The following is a 15,591-nucleotide window of genomic DNA, read 5'->3' on the forward strand; positions in this document are numbered from 1 at the left end:
CACGGTGACTGCCGACGAGCTGCACAGTTTTGGTTCTCAGTTCTGAGGTGTGTGTCAAGTCATCTTTCTCATTATCTGATAGCTTTACGTTGGACATCCACTTTGTTGGCCGGCCTGGAAGACTGTCCCTTAGTGCCGTGTCTGGGCAAGCAGGAGAAGTCCTCACACCCTGACATGTACCCTTCAGAGACTGGCCTTTTTGGGAGGAGTTTTTTTTCCCTCTTCAATGTGGCTAATAAAGAATCTTAGGAAAAAAAAAAAACTTAGATTTTTTTTTTTTTCCTCTGCCATTAAATACAGGCACAATTTTAGCCATATAGAAAGCATAGAAAAATAAAAACCCCAAATCACGAAAATCCTACAATTCACAGGTTACTATGTTCATACTTGTGTTTCCATTTAATCTTTTTGTGTCCATATATACAGAACATTGTTTTTATATATTTGCTATTATTGTAATGTAGTTCTCCATCTTGCTGTTTATTATTTTTGTGAGCATTTTTTATGCCTTCACCTGTTTGTCTACAACATTTCTTTTTCTTTCTTTTTTTTCCATACAAAATTGTGGTTTTATTAAAGCATGGAACAGGACCCGTGGGCAGAAAGAGCTGCTGCCTGTCTACATTTAACAGCTAAATGGAATTTCCGCAAATAGAGGGATCATTTATTTAACATTTCTCAGTTGTGGGGCATGTACATTTCTAATTTTTTTCTGCTATGATATGATAATCAACATCCTCATAAATAAAATTTTCTGTGCATTTCTGATGATCTTTTTAGGATAGAGCTCTAGAAGTGGAATTACTGATCCTAATACATATATTCAAAGCTCTGGCTTTTAACTTTATTGCACTTTTAAAAGCTACGGAAGTTACCTGTAACACTTTGAATACCCCTCTGATAGCTCTTGGCCCCTTGCTCTGCAGAGGGATAGCTCTGTCTTCAGGCTTAGTGGCCAGCTGGTTCACATACTTTACTGTGCAGTTAATTTCATCATGGGACAGGTGCCAAGTGTCTCTTTGACTTAGTCAGCAGCCCCCACATGTCATCATCTCATCACTGCACTGTTTTATTCTGAAACTTTTCTCCTAGCAACTCCAGGCATTTAAATGGCTTCATTGATCCTCCCAACCCTAGTACCTTTTCCACTTGTACTAAGAGATCCATCAGTGTTGATCAGGAAACTGCAGTACCAAGAATGACCTAATCATTGCTGTATAGAGATTCTGCATTGGAACCCCAGATTGGTCTGAGGTTGAGATTCTCTTTTTCTTTTCTTGCTGTTATTGAGCTAGAACCTAGCTAGTAGATTGGGCCAGCTTAACCTGATACAATTGGTTGACAAACTACTGTGTCATCACCCCTGCTTGTGGTAGGTGACTGCTTCTGGAAAAAATGGAGCTGGCTGTGTTTTAAATCGACATACTGCAGTCAAGTGCAAATTGGCTTCTGTTACTTGAGACTGACAGCCTTAGGGTAGAATTATAGACTTGAGTACAGTCTTGTTTCTGACTTGGAGTTGACATCCTGCAGCAGACATTGTGGGTTTTCTAGCTGATGATACACTGGTGTGTTTGGAAATTAGCTTGGGGACTGGCAGAAGGAAGGCACATGTGTGCAACTTTGTGTGCAGGGAAATGCCTGTCTTTATGGCAGCCAGGATAGTGGAAAATGGCTTGAGTCACCCACATGATTGCATCCTTCACAGTGAGAATTGTCTGCCCCTCCCATTCCCAGGGCCCTTAAGCAAACCTATCACAATGGGGTGATTCTCTCCAGTGCAAGGAATCTGGGAATCTGCATGTTTTTGGGGTGAGGCCTGTCAACATCTTTTACAGCACTAGGAACCTATTTAGACCTTCAGTAAGTCCTGTAGTTTTTAGATGCATGGACAGTTTTGTACTGTTAAAATTTATCCCCTCAATTGTGTGCTTGTGTGTGTGTATTTAGCTCTTAAAAAAAAAAAAAATATATATATATATATATATATATATTTTTTTTATTAAGTAACCTCTGTACCCAGTTTGGGACTCGAACTCACAATCTCGAGATCAAGAATTGTGTGCTTCACTGACTGAGCCAGCCAGGTGCCCCCTATATTTAGCTTTTAAAAATAATTTTTGTTTTTTCTTTTTATGTGAGTATAGTTGACACACAATGTTAGTTTCAGGTGTACCACTTGGTGATTTGACAAGTTTATACATTATGCTATGTTCACCCCAAGTATAGTTACCATCAAAAATATGGAACGCTTCATGAATTTGAGTGTCATCCTTATGCAGGGGCCATGCTAATCTTCTCTGTATTGTTCTGATTTTAGTATATGTGCTGCCCAAGTGAGCACCTTAACTGTATACTTTTTAGGCTTACTGCATGTCACTGGGCTGGAGAGAGTTATCAATCCAAGTTCACATTGGGGTTGGCTTCTATTGCCCCTGGTTTGAAATGCATGGAGCATATGGGGTTCCATGGCATAGTGATTAGTACTCTGGACTTGCAGATGTGTGGGGTGGTTCTGTGTTTTTTATTACAATAGGAGATGAGTGTTATATGCCTCTGTCTCAGAGTGAGCCTATGTGCTAACAAAGTATAAATTATTTCTCCCCCGTCCTTGGTCTTGTGTTGTTTTTTTAACATTTTTATTTATTTATTTGTCAGAGAGCGAGAGAGCACAAGCAGGGGGAGCCGCAGAGGGAGAGGGAAAAGCAGACTCCCCGCTGAGGAGCCCAATGTGGGACAATCTCAGGACCCCGGGACCATGACCCCAGCCGAATGCCTACGCTTAACTGACTGAGCCACCGAGGCGTCCCTGGTCTTGTGTTTTTTTAAATTAGATTATCAGTGTTGAAAGGGTAAGGCTTTTGTCTGCACCATTCTGCCACAGTTTCTTTTGGCTCTTTTCCTGGAGAAACGCCAGGCTAGTCGCCCTAATCATATATATTATTCATTACAACAACTGTGGGGATGGTCCCTCTGAATGAATACCAGTTGCTGCATAGCATCTTTTGCTCATTGTGGAGTGGTAGGAACTTTTTAGACTTCCTGGTTTGATATATCTTGAAATCATTTGGTTTGGAAGATCATTTTTTACAATTTGTTATCAACTAACTGGTTTACTCCCTGATAATGTTCCATGCTTCTTGTCTCTCCTCTGGAAGTCCCCATATTTTTCAACCCTTCCTTCCTTCCTCCTTTCCCTTCCCTTCCCTTCCCTTCCCTTCCCTTCCCTTCCCTTCTGTTTTTTTGTTTTGTTTTGTTTTGGAATATTTTATTTTTTAAGTAATCTCTGCATCCAACTTGGGGCTCGAAGTCACAACCCCAAGATGAAGAGTCGCACGCTCCACCGACTGAACCAGCCACATGTCTCTCCCACATCCTTGCTTTCATTGAGAACCTTCTGTACAAGGCATTGAAGGATTGTCAGTCCTGTGCACAGTCTAGGGGGGGATATAATTATCTATCTATCTGCATATCAGGTGCTATTTATAGAGATATGAACAAAGTGCTGTGAGAGCAGAGGTGGAGTGATTACTAGGGGCAGCATGGCGGGTGATGGGGAAGACTTGACAGCAGAAATGGTACTGGGGCTGAATCTTTAAGTTGGGTAGCAGTTTGCCAGTTAAGGAGGGAGAAAAGGTATTTTGGAAAGACAACAGGTGTGCAAAGGAATAGACTCATGGAAGTCTCCGTTTCCTCTGGGGAAGAATGAGAGGTGTTATGAAGTAGGAAGCTGGGGAGAATGGGCAGTTGTTTAAGGTGAGAGATGAGGCTGGAATGGAAGTTGAGTCTGTGTTCATAAAGGGCTAAGGAATAACGTAGGCAGAAGAAGGCACTAGATATTTTCGAGGCAGAGAAATGATAAACAATCTGGGGCTTTTTGAGAGAAGTCTGACTCTGGTAGCCGTGTGACAGGTCATTTACAGGGAGGTCGGGCTGCAGCTGATTTTAGTTTGTCCAGGAAGAGAGAAGTAAAGAGAGCAGGCACACGAAATCCTTCTCAAAGTGAATTTGGTTTTGGAAACAAACATCGGATATTGCACTATAGTTGGAGTGGAGATCCACTTCTCCTGACGCTCAAGTCGAACCTGACCCTGTGTTGTGCAAGGGTTTGTGTTTGGGTGGGTATTTCCTGGGACTGGTCAGGCCATGCACTGCAGCATGAGGCCTGTGGAGTGGCTGGGACACCAGCAGCCCCAGGTGCCTGTTAGTGATAAGATGGAGAGAAGAAGCCCATTTAGCTCTGGGTTGGGCCTCTGTTTCTTTGAAATTCTCTGGGTGGCAGTACCTGGCCCGTCTTTACACGACTCTTTACAGACAGACTTGGAGTGTGGACCTCCTTCTGTGTTGGAGTGTTGGCATTTGACACTGTTGATGACTTCACTACCTATTTAAAAGGTCCTCTTCTGTTAGCTTCCGTGAGGGCATTTCTTTGTTTTCCTTTACCTGATGGTTGTTTGTGTGCCTTTTGCTGGGTCTTTTCTTTGTTCTGACTCTACCCCTGGCAGTTTCCTAAGGGGTGACGCAACGTGGTGAAGTTGGAGGAACACAGGCTTTGGATCCAGGCAGGTTTGGGTTAAAATCCAAGTTTCTACATTTACCGGCTGAGTGACTTGGGGCAGGTTACTCACTTTCTCTGAGCTTCCATTTTCTCATCTGTAAAATGGGGGTAATAATATCTCCAACATAAAATTAATGAGGATGAAGTGGATTGGCAGAGGTAAAACTCCTAACATAGCACAGGCACATAAACCCACGATACAGACACAGCTGGCGTTATTACACTGCTCCTGACCTTTTCTTTTCCCCCTTTGGCCGGTTCTTTTGACCTCCGCTTTTCTTAAAAATTGCAGACTCCCACATCTGTCTTCTACCCATTAAAAATCTCTCAATGTTTTCAGGTGTTATTATTTTTTATTGTGATAAAAAATATAAAGTACCAAATCTATCCTCTTAGCAAATTTTTACATGTACAGCAGAGTATTGTTTCTTTCTTTTTTTTTTTTTAAAGATTTTATTTATTTATTTGACAGAAAGGGAACACAAGCAGGGGGAGTGGGAGAGGGAGAAGCAGGCTTCCCGTGGAGCAGGGAGCCTGATGCAGGGCTCGATCCCGGGACACCGGGATCATGACCTGAGCCGAAGGCAGACACTTAACGACTGAGCCACCCAGGCGCCCCTACAGCAGAGTATTGTTAACTGTGTGCACATTTGTTGTACAGCAGAGCCCTAGAACTTTTTCATCTTGTGTGACTGAAACTGTATACCAGTTGAACAGCACCTACCTGTCCCCATCCCCCCCCCCCCCGCATTGGCAACCACCACTTTGCTTTCTGCTTCCATGAGTTTAATTGCTTTCCATACCTCATATAGGTGGAATCATGCAGTATTTGCTCTTCTGTGTCTGGCTTACTTCACTTTTCCTTATGTCCTCAAGGTTCATCTATGTTGTAGCATGTGACAGGATTTCCTTTTTTTTTTTTTTTAAGGCTGAATAATATTCCATTGTATGTATAAAAAAAAAATCTCAATTTTTGGTCTATTTTTCAGCTGCCTGCAGGACATCTATACTTGGATATTGCCTCGAACTCAGTATTTTCAAAACCAAGCCTAGACTTGGCTTTCCTCCTTGATTCCCCATTTTTGACAGTTGTACTCACATTCTTCAGTCTTCTAGATCAGAAACCCAGGAGACATCTCTGGCTTCTCTCTCTGCATCAATCCCCATTTTCAATCTGTCATTGGGTCCTTTTGTTTCTTCAGAATTTCTCTTAAATTTGCCCTTTCCTCTCCACTCCCTTTGCCATGACTCTGGTCCAGTCACTCATCTCCTCATGCCTGAACCACTGCAACCGCCTCATATTTTGTTTCCTGTGCTTCCTATTACCAAAAGTAGGACAGACCTTTTATTTATTTTTTAAAATATTTTTTATAAGTTTATTTATTTTAAGTAATCTCTACACCCAACATAGAGCTCGAACCCATGACCCCGAGATCAAGAGTCGCACACCCCTCCGACTGAGCCAGTCAGGCACCCCATGACAGACTTGTGTTCTGACCCCCCACCCATCCCCCAACTCTTCTAGGCTCATTTCACATAACTTCCTAGAACACAATTCCAGCTGCAGACAGACCCATCTCCTCATGGTACCTCGAAGTGCGTCATTCACTCTCTCCTGCACCGTGTGTTTGGCAGTTCTCTTTGCCTGGAACACCCTTGTTCTTTATACTTGACTGAAACCTATCCATCCCTTACAGCCTCACTTTAGACCTTTCTTCTCCATGAAGACTTCTTGGATGATCATTGTCCACGCTGATGTATCACTTTCCTACACAGTAGTTTTGTCTTCCCGTTGAAATTATGCTTTTTGGGGGACCGTTCTGTAGACGTTCTATCTCTATAACTCTCATGGTACTTAGCTCAAACCTAGCCAGGTTGAAGTGCTCATTGCTCAACGCTTACAAGGTGTGGTGACCAAAGTGAGTTATTCTTTCATTTGATGAATAGATTTGAGCATCCACTGTGTGTGCTGTGCTGGGCACTGGGACCTGGCGATAAACCCCACAGTGAGGAGACTGGTTATCTTATACACAAGCACACAAAATATTGGTTGGTGGAGTGAATTTGAGGAAACCAGGTCAGACTCTAAGTGAGGACAAATGACGAGAAGAGGGAGACTTTAGAAAATAGGCATAAATGAAACAATAATTTATTGAGTATCCCCTGATGTTGATTTATTCTGGGTTTTAGGGATATACCAGAGAACGGGGCCAAGTAGCTTCCCTTTTAAAGAGCTTATGTTCTAACATTTAAAGGCATTTTTAAAAATGAACACTTACTCTTGAGTGAAGCCCATCTGTAGAAGGTCAGCAGTGAAGGAGTTAATATGCTTGTAGGGCTCTAGGCTTGGTTGAAACAGATGGTTTCTGTGCCCTAGGGAGTATTTTAAGGGGGATTAGAGGACAGGGTTGAGGAGGGCCTGAGACCTCTCTCCCTCACCCCATAGCACACACACATGCTGTTCTGGCGCCTGGTGAGCAATGTAACTTGTCCCCCACTTGGTTGGCACTTATTTGCAGGCTTGCAAGTGTGGCTTTAGGACTGGCTGTATGCTTCTGGCCTTCTTTTCCTTTCTTGATTTTTATTTATTGTCCAACATCAATGAAGTCCCATTTTAATTTAACATATTGGGACTTGTCTGTATTCCTCTGGTTCATGTCTACTTTTACATAATTGTAATCCTGGCCTATATATGTGTTGTTTTTTTACCCCCACAATCCAAGGTTTTTGTTTTTGTTTTTTTTTTTTTGGTGGTAAAATACACATAAAATTTACCATTGTAACTGTTTTAAAGATTTTTAAAAAAAATTTATTCATTTTAGGGGCGCCTGGGTGGCTCAGTCGTTAAGCGTCTGCCTTCGGCTCAGGTCATGATTCCCGGGTCCTGGGATCGAGCCCCGCATCGGGCTCCCTGCTCAGCGGGAAGCCTGCTTCTCCCTCTCCCACTCCCCCTGCTTGTGTTCCCTCTCTCGCTGTCTGTCTCTGTCAAATAAATAAAATCTTAAAAAAAAATGTATTCATTGGAGAGAGACAGAGAGAGAGCAAGAGCACGAGCTGGGGGGTAGGGATCAGAGGCAGAGGGAGAAGCAGACTCCCCGCTGAGCAGAGAGCCCAATGTGGGGCTCCATCCCAGGACCCTGGGATCATGACCTTGAGCTGAAGGTAGACGTCTCACTGACTGAGCCACCCAGGTGCCCCTAACTGTAACTGTTTTAAAGTGTACAGTTCAGGGGCATCTGGATGGCTCAGTCAGTTAAACATCTGACTGTTGATCTCAGCTCAGGCCTCCATCTCACGGTTGTGGGTTCAAGCCCCAAGTTGAGCTTCACACTGGGTGTGGAGCCTACTAAAGAAAGAAAGAAAGAAAGACAGAAAGAGTATGGTTCATGGACATTGCATCTGCAGTGTTGTGCAACAATCATGACTGTCTAGCTCGTCTAGCTCCAGGACCTTTTCATGACTCCAAGTGGAAACCCTGTACCCACCCATTAAGCAGTCACTATCCACCCCACCCTCTCCCCTCCCTCAGCCCCTGACAACCACTAATCTGCTTTCTGACTTGCTGGTTCTGGATCTTTCATATAAATGGAATCCTATAATGTGGCCTTTTGTGTCTGGCTTTTTTCACTTAACATATACATATATGTTTGCATGCCTTTTTCATGTAACATTGTGAAGATTTTTTTTTTAAGTGTTTCCCTATAGTCATTGTAAGTTAAGTTATAATGTTGATAATGGCTTCACTTAGCCATTTTCTTAATTGTTGAATGCTTGCATTGTCTCCAGGTTGTTGCTGTCTAAAAACTGCTGCAAGGGACATCTCCCTGACTGTGCCCTGCCAGCTTTCAGAGGACTCTGTGTTGCACACCAGCTGCAGAGGATCCATTGGCCTTGATTAGGATAGTGTGGCCTGTTAGCCAGCTCTGTGGGAGAACAGTCAAGTAATGAACTTTATATTGAAGGGAGCATTATACTTTGCAATAGAAGAGCTTGATCACCAGGGAATGGCAGGGAAAAGAAAGATTTTTTTTTTCTTCCTACTGTCTAGAATTCTCTGAAACTGCCTCCACCCTCTTGGGTGTAGGAAGGAACTGATTATAGCAGTTGAAGATGAAATGTTTTATTCATTTATTCATTCAACAAAAATTTGTGTGCCTACTATATGCCAGACGTTTGAAACTTGCCAGTGGGTTGAGCCTGGCTGAGCAGGGTCTTTTACTCTACCTGCCTTTGATACTGCATGGGAGCAAGATGAGGAGCTGCTTCCTGGGTAATCAAGAGGATTCAGAGTCCTAAACCACATGGGACCTTATTACCTCATGGTTTAACACCTCAAGGTTTGGTACCATTATAGATAGCAATCACACCTTAATTTGGGCTGTTCACTCCAGGGGATTTCAAAGCCAGGCTGAGACTCCTCATACCTGGCTACCTGGCTGCTAGGAGTTATGCCTCTGGGCCCATGTCCTCATAGTGGTTTTGTTCATAATATCATGGGTAAAGTAGAAAGGGAGGGTGCTGTTGACTGGGTATAAAGGCTTTAGGCACTTTATTATCATAATGCTACTGTGCTCATGCTCTGGATGGGAACTGGAGTATCACAGACTCAGAATTTAGCTCAGATATATCTGGGGTCAATGCTGACAGGGTCTTCCTGTCTTCTGGCAGACTGTCGCCCTTTTTTTCCTTATTGACCTATTTTTAAAAATAGTCTTAATTTCTCTCTCCCCTGCTGGGCAAATAATGACCACTTAAGGCCATTCAGGGCCATACTATGCCTCTAAAACCCAGTGCTGAGTGGAGAAAACACTTGAGACAATCGCCAGATCCTCACAGTTTACTTAGGAAAGTGCTAAAACTCTGCAATGTTGATTTGGGGTGTGAAGCAAGGGGCCAGTGAGAGCACCTGGAGTTGGGCCTCATCTCTGCCTGCATCCACTACCGCCTGTTGGTTTTCTTACACTGTCAGAATTTGTCTGTTATGTGTCTGTATCTTCAGATGTATTTTTCTGCCTAGTGTACTTGAAAACCTGGCGAGCACTTCCCTCTCAAGAAGGGGGTAGGGGAGAAAGAGCTTAGACCATCAGGAGTAGTAGAGCCTCTGCTCTCTCTCGCTCGCTCTCTCTCTCCCTAGACCCTGGAGTTAACTGAATCAGCCTTGAGTGACTGAGGGACCGTGTGTTTGTGTTTCAGTGGGCTGGCTTCACTGACTGAGACACAAAAGTCCAAAGCACAAGCCATTCCCACAAGCCTAACATTTTCATATTTCTTTCTCTGCCAAAGAATCTTTGGTTAGGGTTAAGAATAACTAGTCTGTCTGTGGAAATACCAAGGCCTTTTGTTTGCCAGAAGAAAAGGGCTTTTGATTAAGGCCTTCTTCTCATTTTTTTCTTTTCCTTAAGCTGCTGTGGGAAGACTTCAGAGCCTGTGGAGGTACTGTGTTTGAGGGGTGTAGGGGAAGGAGAGAGAGCTAAATAGAACCAGGAGAGACTTAATCAGGTTTTACTACCTATTTTGCAGAGATGAAAAAAAGGAAGCAACAAAATTTGTCCAATTTTTGGTGATTGCTTTTGCTAGACTTTCTTCCTTCCTCTCTTTTCTGAAATGCGTCCAAAATAGTAGTTCCCCAAGGACCTACACTGCTGATGACCTTGAATCCCACGCTGTCACTTAGTGTGACTACAGGCAAGTTCCTTAACCTTCCTCTTTAAGCCAGAATTTCTCAGCTATAACATGAGGATTATAATGGTGCCATTTTCATAGAGTGGTAATAGGAATCAAGCGAGGTAATTACGTAAAAAGGACTTAGAACAGTGCCTGGCACAAAGTAAGTGTTTAGGAAATACTGATATTTACTACTACTGTCTGTCTACTACAAATGCTGAGTGTAGCTTTATGTTCCTGATTTCAAATGTTGCTTTCTAATTAAGACTGTCAGGCCTTCGTCTTTTTAGAATAAAAAGAGGCAGACATTCCCAAGGCATGATCTTTTTATCTGTCAGAGGCAAAGGGAAGGATTTCTTTTCTATGTAGACACATCTGAGAGGTTCAGTGTCTCCATGGTTGGATATCAGCAAGGATTCCATTTCATTACAGGGAAATTTTATTAGTACTGTATGGCAAAAATGGTTCTTATCTGTGGGGTGCGCATGGGTCATGACTACAAGAGGTCATCTGTAGAGTTTCTTGGTCTTTGTCTGAGGGTAGCGAGGTTTCTTGTCTCTAGGAGAGCCTGACTGAGCTATGCAGGAGGGGCCCCTGGTCTTCCAAATATACAGTAGTGAGAGAAGCAGGAAAAGGAAATTTCAGTTGGGAAAGGGGGCATCCTCAGGGCTGGTCTGGCCTGGTGACTCTAGTACCAGGTCTGGGAGCATCACTAATGGCGTCTCTGAGCACGTGCCCGGCCACTGCATCTCCCTGGCCGTCAGTAAGAGACCTGCTTAGCCACCCGCCCCAAGCAAGCCTCCGGACTGTTTTATTAAGCTTGCTACCTCCTTTCCCAAGTTGCTGGGGGTAGCTCAGGAGTGACACAGAAATGTAAGTCAGTTGTCTCTTGGCCTTTTCTGTACTGTCTTTAGCTTTTAGGAAGGGTTTCCATGTCTGTCTTGTCTTCCCGGCAAGCCCAAATCTCATCTTACCTCTTGCAGGAGGTTAGATCCTAAAGTCAGCGTATATGGTGAAAATCCCAAATAACCAAAATTATCTTGGAAAAATACCTTAAATGACCCATAAATCAAAGTATATAAACACGGCTTTGTGTGTATGCCAGGACAGAGTTAGAACACCATATGTAGTTGGCTTGTAAGTAGGGGGCATTTCATATGAAAAAATAAGTGTTCTCGAACACTGGAATCACACTCAGTATTCAGGGTGTCCCCAGTGTGAGAGGCACATGGGATCTGAGACTTGCTGACGTCTCAGGTCCCCGTGCTCTCTCTCACGTTCACCCTGGTGCATAAACCTCACCTTAGTGCACAGCCTTGCTGAGTGGAGGCGTGAGCAGACCTCTGTGTGTATTTAAATTTTTGTTCTCTCTGGTCATATTTGTACAGTTAAATGCAAGTGCGTTGTGATTATCCTCTATGCTTTTTTGCTTTCTGTTTTTCTTATTTCTTCTTCTGTTTTTAATTTTTATTTATTTATTTATTTTAAAGATTTTATTTGAGAGAGAGAGAGTGAGAGAGAGAAAGCACGAGGAAGGGGGAGAGGGAGAAGCAGGCTCCCCACTGAGCTGGGAGCCCAACGTGGAGTTCGATCCCAGGACCCTGGGACCATGACCTGAGCCAGAGGCCGATACTTAACCGACTGAGCCACCCAGGCACCCATCTTCTGTTTTTTAAATCCTTATTTTCTGCTCCTAAACCCGTTTTATAGCTCTCAGCAATTTTTCTCTTGTCCAGAATGCTGGTTTGTATGTTTACCTTTTGCATTTCTTAATTATTTTCAGTATTCAGGATTCTTTAAGGGGGCTGGGAGAGAGTGAGTGGCTGGGGGTGGGGGACACCCTTAAGAGTCTTCATTTAAATTATGTAGGCACAGCTTCCACTTTCTTCTTCTTGGGTCCTCCACTAATTTATGATTCTTATCCCTTGCATAGAAGGCCTTTTCTTTCCTTTATTTTCTTCCTTTTTAAGGCCATTTTTCTGTAGGAAATTCTTGCTGAGGGTAGGCCAGTTAGAACTGAATTCTCATTTTACCTACTAAGCATCACTGGTTTAGCTCTAGAGGTTTAGTTGGTTCTGGGATCAACCCCAAATTCATAGTATCATAAAGAGGTAGATGAGGAAGAGCCCACCCAGAGAGGTCAAAGGACACCTTCCTCAAGTGACATAATTGGTTAATGACAAGATGAAACCATGGCCCGGGTTTCTCTGAATCACATTGCTTGCCTTTGAAGCCTTGGAGAGGAGCAGTCCTTTGAAAGACCCTTTAACTATTTTTACACCAGGACTTTTGGGGGAATTATGACTTCTTTTGTTTAATTTTATTTCAGTTCCTTTCCTTAACAAAAATGCCAGACATTATGAACTTCAAGAGGGTTAAAATGAGTTCTGTTTCAAAGATGTATTTGAGAATTATGTGGCATCTTTTGGGATAGTCTAGAAACTGGGAGCTGTGTTTTGATTTCCAAGACTGGGAGTCACTTTCATTGGCCTAGAGATTTGAGAGAAGGGAGATTGGTGACCATAGTTACAGGAGGATGAGGGTTTGTATCACTTGGAACCCAAAAGGATAGTTAAGGTCAACAAACATTTGTTGAATTCCATTCTTTGCAAGGTACAGAACTAGGTGTGGAAAATACATAGTCATGGCTTTCAAGGGGCTCACACAATCCCTTGGTTCAATTTGAGGAAAGATGGTAGTGTGTGTATTTAGAGAGATACCTCAGCAAGGCTATAGTTTCTCTTGTCCTGATTTGGTCATCAAACTAGAGGAGATGGAGTTTCTGTTCATTTGGACCTTGGAAAAAATCCTAAAACACAAGGCACTGAATGCTAGTTTGGTCTCAAATAGGTTGAGGTGGGGTTTTCCTAGGGTCTCAAGGATCAGTGGTATTTACTCAATGAAAAGGGCAGTTGGGGAGGAATGGAGTTCTTCTTTGTTTGTTTTTGTTTTTCAAAAATATTTTAGAAATTTTTTTTTTTTTTAAAGATTTTATTTATTTGACAGAGAGAGAGACAGCGAGAGAGGGAACACAGCAGGGGGAGTGGGGGAGGGAGAAGTAGGCTTCCTGCCCAGCAGGGAGCCCGATGCGGGGCTCAATCCCAGGACCCTGGGATCATGACCTGAGCCGAAGGCAGACGCTTAACGACTGAGCCACCCAGGCGCTCCAGAAATTTTATTTTTTATAAAATTTTTTTTACTTCATGGGTTAAAATGTATACCAAAGCAAAAAAAAAAAAAAAATCATGTGACCTGTATCATAAATACAGACGTTTTCAAAACATATAAGACACACACAATGTAAAAAAACCCTTTACATATATAAAATGCAATGTATTATATCCCTTTTTTTTCTTCCTATTGTTCTTCCTTCTGGGAGCTACTACTGGTAAGCAGTAAAGCAAGGTAATTTCTCATCCTTAAAATTTTTTTTTAAAGATTTTATTTAGGGCGCCTGGGTGGCTCAGTTGGTTAAGCGACTGCCTTCGGCTCAGGTCATGGTCCCAGAGTCCTGGGATCGAGTCCCACATCGGGCTCCTGGTTCGGCGGGGAGCCTGCTTCTCCCTCTGACCCTCTCCCCTCTCATGCTGTTTCTCTCTCTCTCTCTCTCAAATAAATAAATAAATAAAATCTTTTAAAAAAAATTTAAAAAAATAAAGATTTTATTTATTTATTTGACAGAGAGAGACACAGCGAGAGGGGGAAAACAAGCAAGGGGAGTGGGAGAGGGAGAAGCAGGCTTCCCGCCGAGCAGGGAGCCCGATCGATGCAGGATTTGATGCAGGGCTCAATCCCAGGATCCTAGGACCATGACCTGAGCCGAAGGCAGACAGTTAATTACTGAGCCACCCAGGCACCCCCTTAAAATTTTTTTAAAAACTATTTCTTTTGAGCAGTGAGGGGCTATCAGAAATAAGTAGCTAATAAGAAAAATGATTTGTGAAAGAGCCCTTGCTGCATGTAAATCAAACAGTTATCAGGCCTGGAGGAAGTCTATGCAGTCAGTGTTTTCAGACATAGAGGCAGAAGGAGCCTCAGGATGGGAGGGCCTGCAGTTGTTCTGGTCTTTGTAACCCTGCCCCATTCTACCTGTTGTCAGGCTCTTTCAGTTTTTGTTGGCTCAAAACATCACATTGTCACAAAGGTCAAAAGCTGCGGTCCCTGCTTTCTCAATCGTAAGAAAGGAAAATGGGTTATTTTCAGCCACATATGCTGCTTCTTTACCCCAGAAAAAAACCTTAAAAAAAAAAAAATGAACAACTAAAACCTTCCAATAAAACAAAAACTTCAACAACCATGATTGAACTGTAGAGCCTCTGTTGGGTCACCTCACAGGGTTTCTTTTTTTTTCTTTTTAAGATTTTGTTTATTTGAGAGAGAGAGAGATTGAGTGCCAGCACAAGCAGGGGGAAAGGGCAGAAGGAAGGGAGAAGCCGACTCCCAGCTGAGCAGGGAGCCTGACTTGGGCTCAATCCCAGGACCCTGGGATCATGACCTGAGCTGAAGGCAGACACTTAACCAACTTAGCCAACCAGGCACCCCTCACAGGGTTTCTTTTATAGGACTTTTCTAGATTTTCATCATTTTGCTGTGCAAGGAGGGGACATCAGAGAAGGGTCCAGGAACCACTCCACATGCCATTCATAACATTTTTATTGATGAGAGGGGGATGGTGGTGGTGGTAAGAACATTTGTGTGTGGAGAGCAAGGTAGGACTGCAAGCCCCATGCCCAGTTTCTAATTGGCATTGGTAGTATAACCTTTCAGAAAGTCAGCTCCATGAGGTGACTTTGTGGAAACCTCTCAGTTCTGCTCTATGCACTGTTTACTTTGCTATCTCTACCAGCAGCGGCAGTGAATGGGAGAGACTTGGCCTTCTCAAGTGCCCTTAGGCTGTTCCCAGTGACCCTCAAGTCTTAAGAATCAGTTGGGTGAGAATAATGCTGAAATCCTGTAGCTATTTGGCTCAAAAGAAAAGCTGCACTGCCATGGTGATAAAGCTCCCAATTGAATAAGGAAAATGCCAATTTCCAAGAATCTGGGTGGTAGTTATTTTAATCAAGTTGAGAAATGGGATCACTGAGAAGGGGATTTCCGCCGTATCTAGGCTGTCAGGGAAACCGTTATTCCTCACTGCCTTCTATTTACAGATTCCAGGAGAGGAGCATGAGGCCTCCAGGCTGTGTCCCCGTCCTCAGTATGACAGGCAGTCCACAGAGGCCTGCTTTACAGTTACACTGTAGTTTTTCCTTTTAAAAATACCTTGTATATTGAACATAATCTTCGTGCCTCATAAATGCTGCACGTGCACTAACATCCTTCCTGAAATCTGCAAATACAGGAAATTTAGAAATATATACTTTATAAGC

The 15,591-nt window shown here is 43.1% G+C and overlaps 1 protein-coding gene and 1 non-coding gene across 10 annotated transcripts in view; one reads left to right on the forward strand and one right to left on the reverse strand.

The window, feature by feature from the left end:
- MACF1 (microtubule actin crosslinking factor 1) overlaps window positions 1-15,591 on the forward strand; it is a 338,282-nt gene that overhangs the window by 65,829 nt on the left and 256,862 nt on the right. The window lies entirely within an intron of this gene.
- Window positions 2,238-2,344, reverse strand: LOC115944057 (U6 spliceosomal RNA). The gene has a single exon (XR_004078639.1). It is a non-coding gene; the product is annotated as a U6 spliceosomal RNA (small nuclear RNA).

The sequence above is a fragment of the Leptonychotes weddellii genome, chromosome 4 (assembly GCF_054177405.1).
Source record: "Leptonychotes weddellii isolate Sample4059 chromosome 4, ASM5417740v2, whole genome shotgun sequence".
Lineage (NCBI taxonomy): Eukaryota > Metazoa > Chordata > Mammalia > Carnivora > Phocidae > Leptonychotes > Leptonychotes weddellii.